We start from the raw sequence: 2,501 nt of genomic DNA on the forward strand, positions 1-2,501 counted from the left end.
CAGTGGGAGCCGTTTAGTCTTTCTAACTCTTACGCTAGTTCGGGCAATCTTGCTGCATGCGGCTACAAGCCGTAAATAACTGTAGCTCCGTTCAAATTCGACTCGGCATTTTGCATTTTCATCCGCAGGCTTTGAGCTCCGCGTTTCGTAATTTCCACTGGAAAAGTGCACGTTTTCATGGGCCACAATATGGCCGTATTCCTCTGGACTATAAACCTTCACCTGCCTTTAGATCCGTATTTAAAATTTAACTGAAAAGCTAACTTCGAAGGCATCGTTCTTCTCTCGAAAGCCGCTCAAACTACTCGAAACTGAAAGCTTAGCTGAAGGCCAGTTTGTGATTGACAGCTGTCGCTTCGTTAGCCAATCAAATTATTTGAACAATTCTAACAAGGAATCTGATTGGCTTATTTTAGCGTGCTTTATAAGAGAACAGTTCACGGCTGACGCCAGTTTTGCTCGTTTGGAAAATAAAGTTTGCTTTGAAAAAATTCAGCCAAATTCGTGAGGAAATTATCGGATTCTTTATCATAAAACAAATAAAGAAGCCTCGACTGTGCTCTGTTCTGTTGTAAAGCACTTAGGAAGCGGTAGAGCACTCAAGAAGTAGGGAAAAACACTAGACTACGTCTCGTGTTTTCCCCTACACTTCTTTCGTGCTCTACCGCTTCCTAACTGCTTTACAACAGAACAGAGCACAGTCGAGGCTTCTTTATTTGTTAATTATTCTTGCCACATGAACACATAATTCGTATCCTCTCGCCACCGCGTAAGATCTCCTATATATTCATGTGAGGCAACACCATGTCAAAAAGAAGTTTCGAGATGCCTGGCTACCTTAAGCCCGAACGCGCACAACTACCATCTATCAATTTTCTATGGTAGAAAAGTTCTCTTAAAAGAAAAGAAAAACCAAAAAGGAAAAATAACTGCTAGAAGTGAAAACATAGAGACGGATTACAAACGCGGAGCTTGAAAGCTTTTTGCTTGAGCACGGTCTATTATGAAGCGCCTACGCCATTACGAAGTCCAGACTTCTTCCGTTTAATAGAAGACACCTTTTGTTTGACACGTCTTTCTGTTCTATAAAATGAAAGCATCTATAAGCGTAAGATCCTGGTAATTGACGGTTATATTGAAAGGGGGATATAGATTGCTAGTATTCGTCTTTTTTGAAACTAGGAACACACACTGTTTCTCCAGGAAGCTTTCAAAAACAATAAGGGGAAACGTGTCCTTGAGCCAAGCCGAAGTTTCTCAAAGATGTTCTGATGGAAAGCTATCGAGCCCACATTTCTTTAACGAAGCAGGTTGTTTCTAAAGCTGTCCGGCATAATATTTGCTTCTCATAAGTTGCTATATCTCACGCCTCTAATAACTTGACATTATTTATTCATTGGAGGCAACAAAGGAATTTTTCGAATCATTAACTTGTGCTCTTAAGTATTGAACACCCCCGGCGACTAATCAGTCCAAAAAAAAAAAAAAAATGTAACTGATAATAATTTCTGCATTATAATTTCCCTTTTGTTTCTTTCGATGCCAGACGTTTAAATTTTCTCTGAAATGAGTTCCTTTTCCTGAGGATCCTTATATTGGGTAACAGCATATTATTTGTTCCGCAATAGATCAGGATTTATTGGACGCTTGAAAGAGAGGAAATGAAATCAAGAAAGTTTAACGGAAGATCATTCCAGAACAAGATCATTACAATGTATCCACCATAAATGATCTGAAAGTCAGAGCATTTTTGGTGCTCAGAATTGAAAAGTATTGAGTAACTCACGAAAAAACAAATTTTGTCTTTATCACAGAGGAACAGGAAGCATAAAGTTAAAACCCGCCTATAAGAATCAAGGTTTTTTTTTCAAGTTAGTCTCCATAGCTTCTTATATAAATGGTGTTCACTGTGAAATTAGGCTACCTAGGTTCTTAATCACGTTCTTAATCAGGTTCTTAATTTTGTTTAAAATAAAACAACTTATACTCACGGGTGAGGCCTTTATATGGAGTAATTTACAGCACAGTATTGTGGTCTTATAACACTACCAGTGTTCTGGCTAGTTTTTGTTACCTTTTTTAATCGCATGTGATGGGCTGTATTGCATTTGGAAAATTAACTCTATATTTTGAAAATAGGAACCTGCATTGAGATTTTAGCCCAGAATGGCTCTTAAGTGAAGGGTGCTTAACAGGGAAATTTTAGCCCAACAGGTGCTTAAATTTTAGGTTGTTATTCGCCGGTTTTCACTGTAGTGTAAAGGTTACAGGCCAGCTGTTGTCGACAATCTTCTCCAGTTATAGCACATATTTTGGCATCGCCCATTTTTCATTTTGTGGCGTTTGTAAATGTTCCAATCCTTTTGGGTTTCAAGGACTCGCGCCTCGACCAAAACACGGCGTTTACATCCAGTGGAAATTCCCAGACGAAATTTCTGGGAAGTTTTGTAAATGAGGAAACAATCACACTAAGTTATTCTTTCCGTGGAATTGCAAATGTC

The sequence above is a fragment of the Orbicella faveolata genome, unplaced genomic scaffold (genome assembly GCF_042242905.1).
Source record: "Orbicella faveolata isolate gen_17 unplaced genomic scaffold, um_ofav_v1 contig_13, whole genome shotgun sequence".
Taxonomy (NCBI): Eukaryota; Metazoa; Cnidaria; class Anthozoa; order Scleractinia; family Merulinidae; genus Orbicella; species Orbicella faveolata.